Below are 21,936 nucleotides of genomic sequence, written 5' to 3'. Positions count from 1 at the left end.
TCCCAAGTTTATTCGGTTTTGGGACCAGCATATGGCTGGGATATATTCATGACTGTAATCCATGTGTGTTCAATGGGCTGGTTTGCCTGTTCTGGGGGGGACGAAAACCTGAGTTTCCGGGTGAAAAAAACCTCTACTTCCGTATGAGATCGGCTAACTCAGGTGACAATATGCATATATCTGTCAAATATGATGGAATTTCTCTTAGGATAACTCAAATCCAATATTTTTTTGACATGAACGTATTCAAAATGTCACCTCCTTAGTATCCAAGAAATTAATTTTTTTTTTTTTACTCTACCTTCAGACAGCTATTAAAGCTGTATGAATCGGAATAATCCATCCATTGAATTATATAGTTTAAAATTTAGGATAGTGTTCCTCAAACCTCCCTAAAAGTATTTCACTTCAATGAAAAAGAGCAGTTGATGACCTATTTCTCATGAGTTCATTCCATCCTATTTCACGTGGATATTTGGTTTCTTCAGCTAGAATTTTCTACATATATTTCATGGTCTCAATGTTTCCCATGCCATACCTCCCAATTTGTTTAAATGTATACATCAGCCATTCAATACTTTTCATAGTTCAACTCCAAACTTTTCTTTCTCTTCATTCCCTCTACTTCCTTTGTGGAACGTTATCACCATCTGATACATTTCCTAAAAACATACAATCTACAAGTTTTCAAATCGTAGTGCCAGTGTACTATATACTGCTTTGGAAAAGTCAATAGACCTCCCCCCCCCCCCATGGGCAAGGTACATCCTGCCATGTAACAAGTTATCTGTTTGTAGCTGGTATAAATTGAAGGAATATGATGCTCCCAAATCATTGCAGCTGTGTCTGGTTGAAATAACTGCTAGATGGGAATTGGAGTTTGAAAGAGGTGTTATAATAGGATGCCATCTTGATAAACAGATAGGAGGCCTATCTGTTTATCAAATTGGGGCATCCCAGGTCAACATTCAGTGATACCATACTAAGATGGAAACACAGGGTGTCAAGTGCTGCAAGCAATGGACGACTCGCCACACTCGCTGAATGTTACCGTAGGCTGCCAAAGATATGTAAAACTGCCATTTGTTCGCTGACACATTGAGTGAGTGTGAAGTTCCGGGCATCGACTGGAACCTGCACAAAAACATTCCAAACTGAGGCTCACAACATAGGTTTTCATGATAGGACCACAATATGCATCATTATCATCAGTGATGTAAAGTAGGACATCGAAGCTTGGACAGTGGTGTTATGGAGCAACAAATCGCTCTACATCCTCTGCCAAGCAGATATGCGTGATGGATGCCCAGTGATCATCTATTTTACCAGAGTGCTAAATCCCAACTGTGAAATTTGGAGTTTGTTAGTTTGATCCAATTTATCGAGAATGCATCTCCCACTGATGTATGAGAGAACATTTTCTTAGATTACATTTTTAAGGTGAATTGAAACCACTAAAGGTGATTAACTTATCTCTGCATGTACTGCCAGTAAGCAATGGATGAGATAATCTGGAAACTTTTCTAGATCAAGAATGGCGTTTTTTCAAACAACTTCAATAATCATAGTAGTGGTCTAAGACCAGACAAGAATCTTTTATCACCTAAAGACTTTCAAAACCAGCTACACCACATTGGAATTTGTAATCTATTGACTTTGACTAAAAATTGAAGAAGACAGAATCAACTTTACCCAGTGAGGCAATTTCAATATCAATATATATGATAAGAAGACTGTGTAGCTCAGTGGAAGTGGCGTTTGCATCCTCTCGAAGATGGATAACATATATAATTCAACCGAAGTCGCTGAGTAGGGAAACTTTTCTAAGCTTTTCTTCAACCGGTTCTCGAGTTAGTCGATCCGTGACACAGGATAGCAAGTATTTCATCCCATAAATGCAAGAAATTCCACCGTAGAGCCCATGTTATTTCAGAAAGAAATATAGCTTTAGGATAAGAAACCACGAGATGGTTGCATTTGTCAACTGCCTCTCTTTACTCGTTGCCATGTATAATTAGGTATAGTCTTGGACCAACTATTTCTAACTGGCTACCAGTGAACATTCAACAGCACACTCAGTCTCCTCAAGTCAGGCAGGGCAAAAGAAGCCCGCTAGTTTCTATAAGGTAATAAAAGGTGTTATATTATATATATATATCTTTGTATATTTATACTACCCCCTAAAGGTAAACTTCCACTCACTCACTGCTCTGTAAGAGAAAAAGATCTGATGTTTGTGTATAAGTGCGCACAGAGTTTTAAAACGATATTTTCTTCACAGCAGTATTATATTGCACCTATTTCACTCGAAGGAAACTTTCACTTATTATCTGAAACCTTCAGGGAGTCAGGGACTCACCAAGAGAGGCTAAAAATCACCCAAACCAACTGTCCTACATTCCCTTAAAGTCATTTGAAATAGATGCTCTCAGTGTCCCTAAAGGCAAATTATTTCACTCAGTCACTGCCCTGTGAGAGAAACAACCAAGCTCTTACCGCTTTCTTGACTGTAAGCCAACTTCACTTCCATGGTTCCCTGGTATTCTCTCACCGCCTCTAATATAACAAAAAATTTCATTGTACGATATCCTATAACACCCGCACAGAAGTTTAGAAAACACTATCATATCACCACTCTTTTTCCTGCTAACCAGAGTTTGAAATCCACATACTCTCAATCTGTCCTCATAATCTAAATTCCATAATCCGGATATAATCTTCGTTAACTCTTCTTTGCATCCTTTCCACTGCTTCTTTATTCCTTTGGAACCAGGGAGATCAAATTCAAGGCCTGATAAAAAGGCAAAATGACTTCCTTATCCTTACATGTCAAGGTTCGCTTCAACATCGCAATTATCCTGCGAGTTGTATTTGCAACTTTTACAACTTCAAATTCCCATCCACCATTATGTCAAGATCCCTAGTTTCATCAGTTTCTTGTAGCATAGCCCTGTTAATATAATCATCATTAGTGTTCTGTCTCTTGACAGGTCCAATGGCACACAGCAAATTCTCTTGCTCCAATTTCCTCTGTCTCTTGCTTCCTCTTTCATTACTTGATATCCTCTTGTGCCCATTATATCATTAGTCTTCTCCTTCCTCTTGGTCGCTTTTCTTCAATTTTCCCTTCTATTATTCTTTTCATTAGGCTGTCTCCTCGTAATACATGTCCTATCCAGTTATGCTTTCTTTGTCTTATAGTCTTTAGCAAATTCCTTTCTTCTTCATTGGTAATTTTTTCAGTTCACTCCATTCTTCTCCATACCACATTTCAGATGCCTCCAACATTTTAGCTTCTTTCTTCTCAATTGTCCATGTTTCTGACTATAAGGTCATTCTCTAAATACAGCAATTTGATTTCCATGTCACATTCTCCATTTTCTTGTGTTATACTACTAAGGTATTTGTATTGTCTCACTTGCTCTACGCTTTCTCCATTCATCACCACCTTGACACATCCTGGTTTCCTTGAAACTCTCATCACTTTCGTTTTCTTTGTGTTAATTTTCATACCATTTCTTGCATATACTTTCAAATTTTTGCATTAGGTGCTGTAGTTTTCGTCTTCAGTATTAGCTAATATTGGTTGATAATCTGTGAATCTAATATTTTGCATTCAGGGGTGAATGCTGGTCTTGAAATTCATGCTTGCTCTTGTTATCATTCAGGGAGTGAGAGGTGTGATTGAAGTCTGATTAGCGAAATAATGAATTACTGACCATTTAAAACTATATATTTAGAAATTTATGTACATTTGATCATACAAATACAACATTTATTTTACAAATGATATTCTATCTTTTTCAATTTAGCTACTTGGATACAAATTCTACCCTACGGTTCTTCTTTATGAATTGGTCAATAACATCGTCATAAAAATTGGTTTTAACTTAATTTTCCCAAGCAACATGCACACTTGTAAAGGCTAGCTGATGCTCACTGGCTAGAGCTACTTTGTGTATGGCCCGTGTTTAAGCAACAGGGTGAGATGACGTGAAGGGAGCGGAAATGGCTATGCGCGCGCATGAAATCACAGTGCTGAAGCAAGGATCTGGATGCTCCAACAACCGAGCAAGCCAAGGTAGATTGAGTAAGGCGGCCTTCGATATACAACGCAAAGTTCAATTATTGCGGGGCAAGTTTAAAACGTCTTCTGTCTACAAAAATAAAAGCCTAAATGAAATGCTTATAAATGCATGCATTTATTAACAAATAAATATTACTTCTTCCTCAATTAATGAGCTTGCGCAGCAAGCATAACAAGCATGGAAAATTTGCCACTGTTTGAATTGTTCTTCCTCCAATAGTGATTCCTCTTTTCTCTTCATCAAATGTTTCTTTTATCATTTCTCCTGCAAACATATTGAAAGAGCGTCGGTGACAGACAGCATCCCTGTCTTACACCTCTGGTAATCACACATTTTCAGTTTTTCCTACCTTTGTCTTTATTATGGCAGTCTGGTTCATATATAATTCAGCTATTAACTTTCGGTCTCTCCAATCTAAACTTGTTTTGCGTAACACTTCCATCAGATTTTCCCATTTCACCACGTCAAACGCTTTTTCAAGGTCGACGAAACATATACAAACTTCTTTATTTACTTCTATATTCCTTTCGCATATGGTCCTCGTTTCTCCAATTGCATCTCTAGTTCCTCTGCCTTTTCTAAATCCAAACTGATCATCCCCCCCCCCCCCAGAAAATACTCCACTCTCTTATCCAATTGTCGATTTAATATCCTCAAAAGTATTTTATAGCAGTACTTTTGAGGCATGACAGAGTATGCTTATAGTTCTGTAGTCACTGCACTCAGTAGGATTACTTTTCTTTTCACTTGGTATGAGAATAGTCTGTGACATCTTTAGGCCATTCTCCTGTTTTGTAAATGAGGTTGCATAGTATCCATGTTTCAGTTATACCTTTGTCCTCCAGTTGTTTTAGGATTTCACTAGGTATTCCATCCACCTTTCCACTTTTTAATTCCTCAATTGCTGTTTCTACTTCTCTCTTTAGTATTTCAGGACCTCTTTTTTCTGTTTATATTTCATTTTGCTCTTCTATTTCAATTTTAGTTGGTCTTTCATTTTTTGCATAAAGTTCTTTGATGTATTCCTTCCATCTTTCGACTTGTATTTCAATATCATAAATTAATTTCCCTTGCTTATCTAATAATGGCAGATTTCGTATGCTTTTTTTTAAATATTTGAAAGTTCCTTTGCTTTTTCAAACATTTTATCGTATCGCCCCCTTTTAACCATTTCTTCAGTTAAGTTACTTTGCATTCTGCTTTTATCCATTTCTCTCTTCCTTTATCAGTTTCTCTCCTCAGTTCATTATTTAATACTTTGTACTTCCCTCTTCACTGTTTACATTTTTCCATCTTTTTTCCTCCTTTCATTACTTATCATTTCACTTGTAATTCATGATTACAAGTGAATTAATTCTTCTTAATTCTTTTCCTTTCCACAAAACCTATTCCTTTGGTAGCTGTTTCATATATATCAAGTTTTTCAGTTGATTCCATTCTGCATTAGCATCAATAATCTCTTCAGAAATATCTTCTTTGATTCTTATTTTATTCTCCAGTACTTCTCTAAATTTCTTACCCGCATCTCCTTCGAGTTTTTATAGATTCCACTTTTCTTGCTTTTTATTATTATTATTATTACATGACACCTTCTGGGATTCTAGACTCATCGAGGGATGTCACCTACTCTACAACTCTTCGTATCTACCACTCCACCAGCTGCGTGTATCATGATCATCTACACCAACGTCATCTACCGCCGACCGCTACTATTAGTATTTTCACAGACAATCACAAACATCCATGCCCACGGCGGGATTCGAACTCGCAGCGTTTTAGCTGGAGAGCGGATACGCTGACCACTCGGCAAGCTAGGCCTTTTACATTTGTTTATTTTCTTAAATCGTATTCTTAATTCCATAAGTTAATTATGATCTGAGTCAATATGAGCTCCTGGGTATGTTGATATCCTTTTTACAGAGTTTCTATACTTGTTTTGTATTAACATATAGTCAGCGTGGTTAGCCTAGTGGCTATACACTTCGCAACAATATGCCTGGAGAAGGAGTGTCCTAAGTTCTATTCCTGTCGATGACGTGAGGTAGCTTAAGGATCTTCCTCACTCATAGTCAAGTTCGCAGTCTTGGGAGTGGATAGCAGGGTTTTTCCGCCAGTTTATCCTGGGGTTTTTCGTCCCGGAAGCAGGCAAACCGTCCCCGTGAATACACACGGATTACAGTCAGCAGTACTGACCCAGCCATAGGTCTGATTCGTCAGCTATGCCGGTTCAGAGCCCGAATAAAATTTCCGGGGACTAAGATGGTGCTGTACCTCCCGTAAAAGGGACTTACGGACGCTGTATCATCATAAGATATTTATTATTATTAACATATAATTAATCTGGTATATTGCGATATCTCCTGGAAGTTAGAACCAAGTATTACCAATAATTAGTTTGTCTTTTACAAAGCTCTATAAGTCTTTCGCCTATCTCAGTCCCTTTTCCAAGGCCATATCTTTTTTATTCCCTTCTCTACCTTTTCACTCCAATCTCCCATCCAGATGGTATACCTTTAAGTTCTATCTTCTTCCATTATCTCTTTTATTTGATTATATATCTCTCCTACTTCATTTTAATCATGGTCACTTGTGGACATATATGTATATATCTGTATAATCATTATGTCCACAGGCTTTGCTTTCAGTTTATTCATAATCACCCTGTCACTTTTATATATTGTTTTTTCTACCGAATTTTTAACCTATTCATTCAACACATGCTTCTCCATTTTTCCTCGTGTTCTACAGGAATATATAATTCTATAACAATCACTTTCAATATCTCCTATATCTTCCCATCTCACTTCACTTAGACCAACCACATTCAATTTATTCCTCACCATTTCCTTCAAGTTTTCTAATTTACTAGCTCTCAACATTGTTCTTAAGTTCCAAGTTGCACTCGTATGGTTTCTATCTTATTCTCTTCTGGACGTTTTTTTTTTATTTCAATTTTCCACAATACTTGGGATCCCATCCTCATTGTCCATAATATGCCGCTGGAAATTTCATTATGCCAATGTGCATAACACATTAAACCGAGACAGCAATTTTCGTTGGCCAAATTTCCTGCCCATTCATATTATTTTGTAAGTGTTGAAGCAGCATCCCTGATTGCCGTCCCAATTTTCGCAAGTTTACTCTATACATTAATGTATAGAGTAAACAACAAAAAAATGATCTAAGGACTGAACTCTTTGGTATACCACAGGTTACCTTAACTCTGACAGATTCACACCCACTGTATACCAATTTTTGATATCTGTCTGTCAACCTTCCCTTGATCCAAGTCAATAGTTTACGCAACAGCCTTTCGTGTGATATCTTATCAATGCCTTAGCAAAAACCAACGTTATCACAGTGCATCTATTTCCTTTATCCAACTCGGCATTAATATTGTTATAAAATATGAGCAAATTCCTAAAACTACTTTCATCATGGATTTACTAACGCATGCTGCTCCTTATATAATATTGCCTGTTTGTCTATCCATTTCTGTATGCGAGTTCTTACCAAGTATTCTAAAATATTCACTACCATTCCAGAGATATTGTTAAGACAATAATTAGACCTGTAATGGCGAGCCTGTGACACTGGCGTGTCAGCGTTCACTAACACCCGACAACAATAAATTTCAATAAATGATCAAGATGGCGGAAGATTTAATCAGTTTAGAACAGACAATTAAAATAAGTATCCGTATGTAATAGTATACACCGCTATGGAATTAAATGATTTCCAATGTCTACAAATTGAAGGATAAGAGCTGCAGTTAGCAGAGCTCAAGGTCAGCTGTTTGTCGACATAAGGTCTCAACTTGAGGATCTGGAAAGTAATCGCCTGTAGAATGAAGAGTCCCACCATGAACAAAAATTTTTAAATGCTTGGAACAGAATACTGGAAACTTTTAGCTTCATTCAAAATCTAGCAATCGCTTTAGTCACAATCCCTCTCCCCTACATAATCTTTCGAGGCCATATTTTCGGCGTTAAATAACATTAAAACAGACAAAGAAACCGACTAAGAGATGAAGTTAGTGCTGCTTGCTTGGGCTAGAAGTGCATAAAGTATCTACCTTCAATATTAGACTTATCCAAGGAACCTGTGTAGCTCAGTGGATGTGTCGTTTGCACACCACGGCGCTTGACCTCACGAAAGAAGACCTTGGTTTCGAATCTAGTCGGTGACTAGAGGAAATTTTTCTAAGCCTTTTTTCGACCAATTCCCGGGTTAGTCGATCTCTGGCACGGGCAAGCTGGTTTTTTCTCCCGGAAACTCGGGTTTTTCGTCCCGTAAACTCAAGAAAATCGACCGTAGAACCCACACTATTTCAGACATTAAATATATTGTGTTACGGTTAGGGACCACGAGATGGCGGCATTTGTTGAACCATCTCTCTTCACTGCGTGCCGCTTAATTAGTGATAGCCTTGGTCCAGCTATCTCTGATTGGGTACCGGTGGAGACTGAACTGCCCACTCAGTCTCCAAAAGTTAGATAGGACTAAAAAAACAGCCTCGTCTACTCCCGGAATAAAAGGCACTAGCTGATTTTTTTTTCCAATAAGACTCACCAACAAAAAAAAGTCATTAATTGATGTTAATCAAATCAAATGCAATGTGTTCCATATTTTTTTTGCTCAATTCAAAATTACTATTAAAAGTAGAGTAAAGAGTTGATATGACCTCTGACTATGAGGAACTTAGGAATGATGGAGAATTCCCTGCAACGTTTAAGGTAGAGTAATTTATAGATTTATAGACACTATAAATTACTCTACCTTAAAATTAGAGTAATTTATAGTGCACTGTTTTAAGCCTAATAGAGCTCACTCTCTTCTTGACGACCAGATGAACTTCATAAAAAATCAATTTTCTTAGATCTACTTTCAGACTGAATGGCTATTCTCAAAAAATTACTAAAAAAATACCTCTTTAATCCTCCTAGTCGCCATACTGAACAAATGAATACTATTATTAAAGGCAATATATTTATTCCATACATAAGCTCAGTCTCTCAAAAATTAGCCAAGGTTCTCAAAAAATATAACAGAACTTTGTTTACTCCACTTCCTAAGATCTGCTCTCTAGTGAGCCATCCAAAGCCTAGACATCACAATCTAAAATATCCCGGTGTGTATACAAGATATGGTGTGACTGCGACATTCCTTACTTGATGTTTGTTTGCCTTACTAATTGTTTGCCTCAGGGCGCAATCTAATCTGGCGACGGCCCTGATCAACATAGCTGAATTATGAAAATTCACCAAAGAAATTAGTTAGTCTGTGTTATCAGGCATCATTTTGCGCGAGAACATGTGCGAAAAATGATTGTCATGGCTAAATGGTTATGTTAATATGTTATCCTCAATCAGCATTTTAAACTTCCTTTACTTCACAAAATAATGCAGTAATTTCGACTGTTATTATATTCACCTGGCAAAACTTCCCATGGGGCGCTTTTAATCATGTTATGCTTGGGTGCGACGAAGTTTAGAAGGTGAATGTTGTAAGTTTAATTCAAATTAGAAGCTTTCGTTGGGTGTATGTTATTGGCATGTGTCATTCACATATTTTAGGAAATATAGCTGTATTGCTTTTGTTATAAATAGGTTTGATTTTATTTGTTATTTATTTATTTATTTATTTATGTCTATCTGTCCAAGAAACGCGACCTAGATTTATTGTTAATAAAGTTAATAGCAGGAGATAGTAAGGTAAATAATCCGGTTATTTTGCTTCAAGCAATCCAACAATGACAAGACGCTAGAATAAAGTACGATGTTATGGAGGGAAAGGGGGAAAAAAGGCGAATTCAGACTACTGTTTTGAAAGTGGGAAAAGTGTTAAATTATACTGTGCTCAATGAATATACATTCTCGCTGTTTTAATGTGGAAACAGCTGATTATATTAGGGGAAATGCCTTTTAGCTTGTCTCTTTAATAGTCCACTCAATTGATAAATATAAGATGCTAATTTAATGGTCGCATAGAGTGCTATGTTTATCGAGTGTAGTGGTTATAATAATTGTTGCAACAGATGACATTATTATATACGCTATAATTGTATGGAAATATTACTACATTATTATTAAATGAATTAATCAGTTTAGCAATCTGCACAGTTTTCAATAGAATCCATGTATATTGATTTCATCCTATATAATAACAATTGAATCCAGAGCCGTTTTCGACTATATGGTAACCTAAAATTATTCCTCGCATGCATGCTATCAAATAGTCTACTTTTATTTTTATCTAGAGCCTGATTTAAATCAGAATTCCGATGATCATGAGAAATTTTAATATGATATCACCTTCCAAAACTTACAAGTCTATCTAGATCAGAAGTATTATATGAAATATAGACATGTTGTAAAATTCAGAATTCACCTTAGTTCGTTAGTTATTTAAGATATTTTGACGATATTTTAATTCATGAGTAATTAGATGTCAACCTTCACTGTTACATCTGTACAACCATTTTGAAATATATGAACTCGTTTTTTTTTCTTTCTTTAGCGTCACTAATTAATTATCTACTGTGCTTTGAGTGGTAAAAGGCCATTCTTAAGTAATGTCTAATCATTGACTTTTTGTTTGTGCTGTTTATCTCATAAAATGTCAGGAGCTTCAGACCCTTTAAAAATGGAAGCACAGTTTTGCCTGTAAAATTGCCAGATTTTTTTTTTTGCTTTAATATAAACAGTTATTGAAGTCTTATTTGGTTTAAAGTAAGTGTTACAATAATTTTGTGTGTGCACACACTTCTATTTACGTATGTGTCCTCATTATTTGATTAACAAGTGTGTCAGTTAAAAATGCATTTGTAATTGCTAATTTCTATCCTTCATGATTAGATCAGAATTGGTTTTTCTGTGAATTTAGTTTCTCCTTTTTTCTTTTTCTAGCCTTTTTTGTATAGTCCTGCAATATATAGGGTGATCAAAAGTATCCCTGTTTAAGGCCTTGTTCAGTACCATTCAGTGATCCACTTGCTTGCAAAACTTTACAGGAACACATTATGTGTCATGTGGAAGCTATATATCTGATTAAAAAAAAAAAAAAAATCATTCTAAAATTCACAGCAGGGGCATTGTAACCACCAAATGCATGGAATTTGGATATCACTCAACTTGGCAAGTGCTAGGAGCATTTAAAATGAAAAACACAGGATTTTTCCTTTCATTCTGGTTGTGAATACCATCCAGTGGTGGCACTAACCTTACCCCAAAATGCTTTGCTCATGAAGCTGTACTGCCTAAATAATTGAATGCTTTTGCTGGACTTAATGAATTTTATCACCAGAAAAAATGTCGACAAGGTCCACTATCTCCATGTGTTCTGCGACAAATGATTAGTCATTTTGAAGAAAGGGGATCACTGGCAGTTATTTCTGGCAGAGATCACAAACCAATCAGTTCACAACAAGTGAGTGAAGTTGCTACTGTGTTGGGGAGCAGGCCATGAATAACAGCATTGGTTCCTGCAGTACACATGCTGTATCATGACATGGATGTGCCTCACACAACTGTCTGGAAAATTCTATATAAAATTCTGTATTTCTACCCATTCAAAATAACACTGACACAGAAATTGCACCTGCAAGACTTTGAAAGTTGACTGCCATATGCTTTAACATTCCTTGCTAAAGTGGAGTTGGATACTGCATGGCCACAGATGATTTTTTGGGGGAGATGAGACTCACTTTCACCTGAACAGAGCTGTGAATACCCACAATTGCTACAGTCTGACAAAATCCTTTGCATTCACCCAAAGTTACAGTCTCTGGTGCAGGTTTACAGCTTCATTTACCATTGAGGATATTCGTCAGTTGAGTCCTGTGATCTGCTCAGTTACTGCCAAGAAGTATTGCAATATGATAAACAATTTTGTTGTGCCACAGCTATAGCAGTACCTATGCATGGATTCAGTCATTTTCATGCAGGATGGGGGCCCTCCATACAGGAGTATCCTGTTTGATCCGTACAGGCGGTTCTTTGGAACCTAGAGTTATCAGTTGTGCATTTCCCACTGCATGGTTGCCTTGTTCACCTGATCTGACACCCTGTGACTTCTGGATCTGGGGATTTCTCAAACACGATTTATTATTATTTCATGACACTTCCAAGGATTCCTGCAGTACACATGCTGCAGAACCTACTCTACAACTGTCTGCCTCCACTGTTTCCATCCATTTCTATCATCTACACCAATGCCATCTACTGCCCACCACCACTATTATTTTTTGTCTGTAAACTGCATGTGTCCTGAAGGCCGATTTGTCTACATGGAATCATCCTAATAAATGCGAACAATGAAATGCAGCATGTGCACAACATCAGTTCTGACCAGCTGCATTCTGCCATTGAACACACTGTGCAGGGGATACAGTTTGTGGCATACTGGGAAGGGAAGCACATTGAACAGTACAGCCTGTGAATAGTAGTAGTGAATAAAAATGTGTTATTTATGCTTGTCGCTTTGCATTTGTTATATCACACAGCACCCCCCCACCCAGTGGTGAATTTTGGATCCCCCTCCCCCTCATTTATCGTTTCCACATGATGCACAGTGTATTCCTGCAAAATTTTGCACCACAAGGCCTTAAACAGGGATACTTTAATTTTGATCAACCTGTATTTTAAAAGCCTAATAACCTTCTTTAAATTTATATTTATCTGTTTGTCTCCCTCTTTATTTTTAATGGTACTATGTTTAGAATTAAGTTTATATTTAAGACCATGTTGTTTGCATGAACAGTCAGTCTGTTTATTATTTTTATTTTTATTTTGTTTAATATTGTTTTTGTGATATTCATTCCTCTCTTAGCTTCTAAATTAATTTTAAATGCTGACAAATGGGTTTTGTTTTAATTTTCTGAAACGGTTCATTTTTAAGTTTTCAAAAAAAAAATTAAGCTGAAATTAAATTAATCTGTTGCATTTAAATTAGTACATTTTGATGTACTTGACAGACTGGTAGAGAGGCTGTGCTCCAGGAATACAACTTAAATTTATTAGCTATAAAAAATAGCCAGAAATGGCTTGCTAAAAGAATTATTTATGTAAATTTATTTATTTATGTGGACATTAATAAAGAAATTGCATACTTGAATGTTATCCTTCATAGGACAGCATGCAAAATTGAAAAATTGCAGAAGCAGCAAGAGATTAGCAGGGCTGAAAATAGAAAGAAGCAGGCAATCCAAAGGAATAATAAAGACCGGCTGAACAAACAAGAAAAACAAGTTAAGGAGAAAATTATGTATGGAGACTCGATGATTAGGGGAGTACTTAATGAAAATGTGAACAAAATTATGTTTTCTGGGTGCAAAAATTATGATATTACCACAATGTGCAGGTTGAGTGATTATTATGGGGGACTTCAGCTATGGAGATATAGACTGGAAGGAAGAAAGATCACATGGTAGGAAGGAAATAGAATTTATACACATACTAAGAGATTAATGCAGAATGTGATAGAGAGGACTAGGGGTGGGAGAGTATTGGATGTAGTCATAGGATCAGAAGAGTTATCAATAACTAAGGTGACCACATGTCCTCCAATTGGTGAAAGTGACCATGCAGTCTTGACTTTGTAGATTGTAAAATATGAGGAATATTCTGTCGAGAAGGGGTATATGTGGAACTACAAGGCAGGTGATTATGATAAGCTTAGGATGAAGCTTAAACCAGTGCCATGGCATAAAACACTGCAGGGTAAGGATATTAGTAGTGCATGGAATATAGTTAAGGGTCATCTATTGGAAAGCAATATTAAATTGTATGCCTAAGGTAAGGGAGGGTTAATCAGATAGGAGTTAGATGGATGAGTAATATCATTAAGCATGAGCTGCAGAAGAAGAAAATGCTGTGGAGGATATATAAAGAGAAAAGTGACCAGCAAACTCATGAACAGTACAAGGCTCAGGCAAGATTGGTGACCAGCATAGCAAGGAAGGCAAAATCAGATTATGAGAAGAATCTAGCTAAGCAGGCAAAAGGAAATCCTAAATAGCTCTTTTGTTATGTGGCAAATAAGATTAAGAATGACCTTAATGAGTGATGATGGTCACGAGGAGACAGAAGCAGATAAAATAATAGAATTACTGAGTGACCATTCTACATGGGCATATCATCCTAGTGAGGTTACTGCTTTAACATATGTGACAGACACTGGATGTGGGAAGAGAGGTGGAAGAATTGGAGATTCTTAGATTATTGCAGAATCTCAATGTAAATACAGCTATGGGATTAGGTGGCATATCAGCTAGGGTTTGGCGAGAATGTGAAAGGGAATTGGCAATGCCTCTGACTAGGCTCTTTAAGTCTCAGCTCTGATAGAGTTAAAAGGGAGTGGAAAGAGGGCCAAATAATTCCTTTGCTTAAGGGAAGTTCTAAGACTGCAGTAGAAAATTATAGACCAATCAGTATTTCAGGCATGGTGGTTAAAGTACTAGAAAAATTGATAAAAAATAGAATTCAAGAATGGGTAGTTAAAAATATGATAGTGTATGAGGATCAGCATGGCTTCGTGAAGGGTCGGTTATGCCTTAGTGATTTACTAACTTTTTATAATAGAGTAACAGTTGAGTTGGTTAAAGGAAATGGCTACACGATTTTTCTAGATTTTGGAAAGACATTTGACAATACAGCATGAAACTCTGTTACGCAAATTAGAACTAATGGGAATGGACATGATACTGGTTATGTGGATAAGAGGGTGGTTGCTGGACAGATATCCAAAAGTGATATATGGAGGATCAGAATCGAGGCAGAAACAGGTTACTCGATTTAGTGCTGGGACCATTGCTGTTTAATTTGTACATAAACAATATAGGAAATAATCTGAAAGGGAATATTCAGTTAATCAAGTGATGTAGAGAGTTTACAGGAACAATTTAAATAGGCTGTCAGTATGAGCAAAAGATAATGTGCGTGTCAGTTTAATGTGGGGAAATGTAAAGTTATGCATTTGGAGAAAAATAGAGTACAAGCTGTGTATCATATACACTGTACTCCAGGAAATAGATGAAGCTAGAGATTTAGGGGTGGTGGTAAACAGAGAGTTAAAGTTTAGAGGACATATTGCTAACATAGCCCATAAAATTACTTTGCTATTGAAGAGCGCATTAACATGTAGAGATAAGGAAGTTTTATTCCACTTTATAAGGCCTTGATATGCCCACATCTGGATTACTGTGCTCAAGTCTGGTCCCCTGGGTTCCTTGGGAATGAGGAAGCAGTGGAGAGGATTCAGAGGCAAGTGACCAAGATGGTGAGTGGCCTGTGAAATGTTCCCTATGAGATTGAAGGTGTGTGGATTGCAGAAGTTGATAGGGGAAAAAGACAGGATATGATAGAAACTTTTAAGTTGCTTAAAGAGTTGTATAGGATTGATGCAGGGGAAATGTTTCAGCACTTGGCTAGTGGGAGAAGAACAAGGGGTCATCCCTGGAAGTTGAATAAAGGTGTGGTTAGTAGGGGCGCAAAGACAAGATTTTTTGCTTGGAAAGTTGTGAATGAGTGGAATGGGTTGCCAGGAGAGGTATGATAGATTGTGTGGATAGATTGGGTCTCCTATGATGAGTCCTCGGAGTCCATAGAGATGCCTGTGTAATAATAATAAATTTATTTCTAGGTTTTACCTTGATGGACCTGTGTTTCACTCAGGATTTTTCCATGAGTGCAGGTTCACAAAGATGCCTCCAACGATCTCGATCTTGAGTCTCTCTCTCTTCCATGTTATACCCATAGATTTCACTAGTGGAGCTTCCCATCTTTTAGGTTGTCTTCCTGGTTTTCTCTTTATTCTTGGTTGCCAGTTGAGTATTCTATATGTCTATCTGTTATCCTTGAGTCTGGCTATGTAACCTGCCCATCTCATCTTGCTTTCATATACTGCAGTTACATCTTTTATGCCTGATCTTTTTCTTAGTTCCGTGTTTCTAACATGTTCCATTTTTCTGATGTTACAAATCCTGTGTTCTATTGCACGCTGAGTTATTCTGAGAGTATCTTCTTCTTTTCTTGTTGTGTTCCATGTTTCTGATCCATATGTGAGTGATGGAAGAATGTCACTATTAAATAGTTTTGCTTTCGCAGAGATGTCAAGATTTGGATCAGTACGTGTTTCTTTTAGTCTGTTGAATGATAGCCATGCAGCTTTCTTTCTTTTTGCTAATTCTTCAGATAAATCGTTATTCATTTTTATTGTTTGTCCTAAGTAATTGTAGGAGTCAACTTGTTCTATAGGGATGTTATCAATACATAGGTGACTGTCACTTGTGTAGATGTTTTTGATCCATTTTGTTTTTTCTAGATTCATTTCTAAGCCTATCTTACGTCATTTGTGTATATTTTTTCACATTTCTTCTAGGTCTTTTGGGTTGTTGTGGGATATCAGTACTAGATCATCGGCAAACATAAGGATTTGTAGTTTTTCACCATCTATGCTTATTCCTCTGTTTAGGTCTATTTTTTTCAGAATGTATTCTAAAGTGCTGGTAAATAGATATGGGGAGATCACATCACCTTGATGGACTCCCCCTCTCTTTATATCTATATTTATAGATTGATCAAATAGGGTTATTTGTGTGGTCTGATTTTTGTTAATTTCTTTTATCATGTAGATGTAAGTAGGGTCCACATTTATTTCCACTAAGGCACTGATCACTGCATTATGTTTTATGGTATCAAATGCTTTTTTAAAATCAATAAAGAGGAAACATAGAGGGATTCGGTATTCTCTGCATTTTTCTGTTAGTTGTGAAATGACCTGGATATGATCTATTGTGGAGAAGCCTCTTCTGAATCCTGCCTGCTCTCTACTGGAGTTGTCTTCAAGAGTGTTTTGGATTCTGTTTACTATTACTCTGTTCATGATTTTATATATGTGAGAGTAGACAGATTGGACGATAGTTTTTATGTCTTCCTTGTTCCCTTGTTTGAATAGAAGTATGGTTTTTGAGGTCTTCCATTCCTCTGGAATCTTTCTTTCTTTGAAGTACCACATGATCAAGTCCTGAGGTTACCTGTACTCATTTTCTTACGGGCATGTTCTATTTCTTCTGGAAGTACATCTGGTATATTGCTTGGTTTTGCAATGATAGGTTCTTAAGCTTGGCACTTAGTTGCATAGAGATCATTATAAAAATTCTGCACAATTTCTTCTATCCTTTTTCTATTAGTATGTTTTTCTCCATTTTGATCTTGTAAAGCAGATGGAATTGACTGTTTAAAATTTAAGTCTTTCTCTATTTTTTTTTTTTTTTTTTTCAAGCTGGTTTTTGTCTGCACTGCTTCTCTTAGTTTTTGTATCCTGAAAGCTTCGTAGTCTTCTGGAATTCTTTTCCTTAGTAACTTACAGATAATTTTGTATTCTAGAAAATTTTCTTGAGATTTCTGCAGTTCTTTTCTATTTTTCAGTAGTTCTATAGTTTGAGGTGAGAGTCGTTCTCTTTTCTTTTGTTTCACAGGAATGTCTGATTTTTTTCTCGCACTCGTTGAATTTATTAATAAAGTCAATATAGTCATCATTTATGTAACAGTTCTTAATAGTCCATTCGGTCTCTTCTATGTACTTCCTGAACTTGTGGTAGTCTATTTGTTTGGGTTGTCTTTTGTGGTTTGATGTTGCCCTGATATGTTGTTCTTTTCTGTGGTCTATTCTTATAATGGCTCTGAGGTGTCTGTGGTCAGAATCTATGTTAAAGTATGTTTCGCCTATTGTACCAACATTTTGTACCAGTCGTTTACAGTCTGTTAAAATGTAGTCAATTTCATTTTTTTGTGTCCCCATTTAGTGATTGCCAAGTTCATCTTCTTGGGCATTTGTTGAAAAAAGTGCTCGTGATAAAGAGTTGTTCAGCTGCAGCAAATTCAGCTAATCTCTCTCCTCTTCTATTTCTTTCTCCCAGGCATGTGGTCCTATAAACCTTTTATTTTATTTTCCACATGGTATTTTGGCATTAAAGTCACCACCAACGAATGTGAATGTTGACTTGTAATTTAATGCCTGTTTGAGATTCATGTAAAAATTTTCTATTTCTTGGTTATCAGCTACAAATGTTGGAGCATAGCAGGATATTAATCTTATTGGTATATTGTTCTCTATTCCAATTAAGAGTACACCTATTCTTTTAGATATGATGTTACAAGAAAGGATTGACTTGGTGAGCTTAGATTTAACAATGAAGCCCACTCCGCTTTGTTTGCCATTGTTTGAGGATGCTCCGAGGAGTATCTGTGAGCCATTGTACCATCTTGCTGTTAGTTCTTTCAATCTTTTTGTTTCATTCATTAGCACGATATCCAGGTTGATATTGGTTAGGTCTTTGATTAATAAATCTATTCTGTAGTCTCTTGCCAAAGTTTGAGTATTGAGGATACCGATTGCCATTTTCATAGATTTAAGAGGTGGTCCGTTTTCATCTGCAAGATTCTTAGCACCCCTGGCCTCACTCGGTGGCTTACCGCCACTGTAGAAAGGTAAGTGTGGGCTGCGCAGGACCCGGGACCGTTTCTGTTGTTGTAGTGGCATCTTTGCTGCGGTCGCATATACACTTCTCCTGACCAGGGTTCTGAAGTGTTCGCCAGAGCTCTGTTAGTGGTGTTGGGTCCAAGTCCAATAATGGTTAGGATTCCCAACACCCCATGGTACACCACAGGGAGGTAGAATTGGACTGTTATTTTAAAAAACGGAAATACTGCATTCTTTTATCTTTTATTTATACAGGTTGTACATATAACAAAAAAATAAAAAGTAGTAACAAATTATTTAAATTATTTATTGGAATAAGACTAACTGCAGAGAGTCAGGGAAACTAGATCATCTTGGAAGGAATATGAGGATGTATATGCAAATTCAGCTACAGTAAGTAGATGTAATAGTGATCGGAATGTCAAGGAGCATATTTATCAATCTGCTGAATGGATTGACTATGCTTTGGGTTAGGGCATTTTGAATGAGGGGGGACAAGAGAATGTTGGAAATAATGTATTATAGTCCCATTGTACAAAGTTGGTGCAAAGGCTGATGTGTCTAATTATTGAATCCTTTAGAGAAGTTAATAAGAATTTGCATTCAGAAATGGTACACAAAGAAGCTATACTTGCAAGGTACAACATGGGTTTACTAAAAGGAGGTCATGTCTGATCAATTTGCTCATACATTATAATGTTACAGCTGAGTTGGATAAAGGGAATGGATACACTATGATATTGTTGGACTCTGCTGAGTCATTTGATAGGATACCACACGTGAAAGGCTGTTCCATCAAGTGATTATGGGATTGGAATATAAACTATTGGCTTGAATAAGTGGGTGGCTGATAGACAGGTATTAGAAAGTGGTATATGGGAATCTGCCAGATTTAATCTGTGGTTTGCCCCAGAGATCAGTCCTTGAACCATTGTCTATACATTAATGATATTGGAAAGGGGCTGGCAGGAGATCTTCAGTTTGTTGATGATACAAAGATAGGCAGTACAGTCAGAGATGCTACTGATTACAGAATTTGCAAGGGGATTTGAATAATCTGAAAGTGTGGGCAAACAATAATGGCTGTCAATTCACTGTTAGTAAGTGTAAAGTTATGCACTTTGATATGATGCAATATCCAACAGCATATTAAAATAGTGGGATTAAAAGCTTGGGGTAACTGATGAGGCTGGAGATCTAAGAGATATGGCAGATAGAAAATTTAAGTTCAAAGGTTAGAACAAAAATTGCAAATAGGATTTAGAAGATAATTGTAGTGTTGAAATGAATAATGACATATAATGATATGGAATTAATTTTGCCTCTTTACAAAGCCTTAATACGACTGCTCCTGGACTACTGTTCGTAGATTTGATCTCCTGGGTTCCAAAGGGATAAAGAAGCTTTGGAAAAGCTGCAAAGCACAGTTACAAAGATGACATCTGGGAATATGGAATGTAGATTATGAATATAGACTGGGAGAGTATGTGGAGTGTAGACAGAAGAAAGATGGGTGATGTGATAGAGGTCTAAGAGGGTGGTCTGAAAAGTTCTCAGCCTCGACCATAGATGGCAACACTATTGGCAAGAGATTTTTTTCTTAGTTGGGACATCTGTCATAAGCATCCATGTGAAATTGCAAGTAATTCTATTATTATTATTTGTCACCTCTAGGGAGTCCAAAGACTCATTGAGAGAGGGCATCCACTCTACAACTGACCGCAACTACACCAATGCCATCTACCGCTGACCACCACTGGTATTTCCACAGACAATCGCAAACATCCATGCCCACGGCGGGATTTGAACACGCTAACCACTCGGCCAGCCAGGCTGGCAAAAGGCTTAGAAAAATTTCTTCTAGTTGGTGACTAGATTTGAACCACCAAATCCTTTCTTCATGTGGTCAAGCGCTGTAGAATGCAAAAGCCACTTCTACTGAACTACACAGGCTCTATTAAGTAGTTTGTTAAATACAGCTGTCTGAAGCAAAAGTGTCTGTATCCCTTGAAATGGATAAAATTGAGTATCGTGCGGTTATAAAATTCTTTGTAAAAGAAGGTTTAACACCAGAAGAAATTTCTTCAAAGTTCATAAAAGTTTATGGGCACTCTTCTCCTTTGTTTTGACAATTAAGAAATGGGCTGCCAAGTTTAAACGTGGCTTACCGACCTTGAAGATGATCCACATGAAGGACTTCCAAAAAGTGTAACAACACCAGAAATCATTGATCAAATGAACAATGTGGTGTTGGATGACCAGCAAGTCAAAGTGCATGAAACTGTTGAGACTATAGGCATCGCAAAAGAACATGTAGTATATATTGTGCATGAAGAATTGCATATGAAAAAGCTTTATGCAAGATGGGTGCTGCGCATAGCAGATCAAAAACGCACTTGCATGAAAATCTCTAAACAGTGCCTGGAGCATTTTAACAAGAATAAAACTGATTTTGTGCATCAATTTATTATTATGGATGCAACTTGGATTCACCATTACACACCAGAATCCAAACAGCAGTCTAAACAGTAGACAGAAGCTGGTTGTTCAGTGCCAAAGAAGACAACATCAGTTCCATCAGCAGGCCATGGCATCGGTGTTTTGGGATGCATTTTGTTTATTAATTATCATGAAAAGGATAAAACAATAACCAGAGAATATTATTTCGATCTTTTAACCAGACGAGACGAAAAAATTCGTGAGAAAAAACCCAGTTTGCATAAGAAAAAAATCGTCTTTCATTAGGAAATATGATTTTTAGTTTTTAGGAAGGAAGAGTTTTAGTTTTCATCCTGAAACTAAAACTCTTCCTTTCTGGTCAGTGTTTTTCTTCGAATCAAGAGGTGACTGCAGCTGTAGAGGGGTATTTTGCAGATCTTACTGAGAACCACTATAGGGATGGAATAAAATGACGCTGGAGCATCGCAGGAATAAATGTATTAGGTCTTAAGGGAGATTATGTTGAAAAATAAAAATAATTTTGAAATTATAAATTCGTTTTTTCATTGTTAGGCCGAGAACTTTTCAGACTACCCTCGTATAAACTTTTGAGAAGGCATTATAGGATATCTTTTGATAAAAGTTTTCATTATATGGAAGGTGATAAGAGGACAAGGGGGGGTGTCCACTGAAGTTAAGTTCGTGTGCAGTGAAGAAAGGGGTAAGAGCTAGGTTTTACCTATCTCAGATCCATGAGTGGGTAGAACAGTTTGCCTGTTGAAGTAGTGAGTGCATCTAGTGTGAATGAGTTTAAGAAAATTTGACAACTGGTGTGAGTGATGTATGGCCTCACTTAATGAGTCCTTGAATCCTTGGAGGATGATAATACTAAATTTTAAAATAATAATATGTAGTAGCAAATAAAAGA

General features: G+C 36.8%; 1 protein-coding gene across 2 annotated transcripts in view; it reads left to right on the top strand.

Moving 5' to 3' along the window:
• Nucleotides 1-9,457: 9,457 nt before the first annotated feature.
• Nucleotides 9,458-21,936, top strand: part of LOC150095260 (E3 ubiquitin-protein ligase rnf146-like) — a 78,115-nt gene continuing 65,636 nt past the window's right edge. Inside the window, exon 1 of one of the 2 annotated variants that reach the window (XM_090410788.1) lies at nt 9,458-9,594. The gene's annotated coding sequence lies outside the window, so the exon portion shown is untranslated. Of the gene's footprint in view, nt 9,595-9,617; nt 9,698-21,936 lie in introns of those variants that run through there. The other variant, XM_090410789.1, reaches the window with a different exon arrangement.

Source organism: Typopeltis vanoorti, chromosome 20 (genome assembly GCF_054136105.1).
Source record: "Typopeltis vanoorti isolate ZY-2024b chromosome 20, IOZ_Tvanoo_1.0, whole genome shotgun sequence".
In the NCBI taxonomy this organism is placed as follows: Eukaryota; Metazoa; Arthropoda; class Arachnida; order Uropygi; family Thelyphonidae; genus Typopeltis; species Typopeltis vanoorti.
Note: the sequence above shows the minus strand (reverse complement) of the source record. Positions and strands in the feature narration are given on the sequence as shown.